Here is a 591-nt window from a genome sequence, read left to right as displayed (position 1 = left end):
GGACCAAGGCAATGCCACCAGTGGTAGCCCTGTGACACTTAAGTTTGGAAGAGGCAGCAAGAGGAAGCCAGTGCCAGGTGAAATGGTGTTTTGGGCAAGCGTGGCGTTGACAGAGTTTGGCTTTCCAGGACGGCCATGTGCTGTTCTGGCGCCCTGTCCCCAGCGTCACTGGTGTGAGCAGCTGTGTAGAGTGGGACCTTCACCAGCGGTCTCTGGGTGCGGGGCGGGCGCTGCTCCTGGCGGCATCCTGGAGACGGGCGAGCCCCCGAAAGCGCTGGAACGCATCGTGCTCCCGCATAGCCCAGAACGAGAGCTTCTGTCGTCCTCAGCGGGGAGCCCCGACTCACGTCCTCCCTAACCTGACCTTCAGCCTCTGGGGTGAGAACATTCTGGAGTTGCTGACAGCTGGGCTAGGCTCTAGCAACTACTTAGCAAATACTCACCAAGTGAATGAACGGGTGGCCCAGCAGAGCCCAGAGCCCTGGCGGGAATGCCGGCAATGTTGCTGGAGGGAGCGAGGCCCAGATCATGCCCACCATCCTGTCCTGCCAGACCCTTCCTAAAAGCTCACTCCCCAAGCTGAGATCAGTC

This window comes from Pteropus alecto, unplaced genomic scaffold (genome assembly GCF_000325575.1).
Source record: "Pteropus alecto unplaced genomic scaffold, ASM32557v1 scaffold21, whole genome shotgun sequence".
Taxonomy (NCBI): domain Eukaryota; kingdom Metazoa; phylum Chordata; class Mammalia; order Chiroptera; family Pteropodidae; genus Pteropus; species Pteropus alecto.
The sequence above is the reverse complement of the archived record's forward strand: the minus strand, read 5'-3'. Positions refer to the sequence as shown.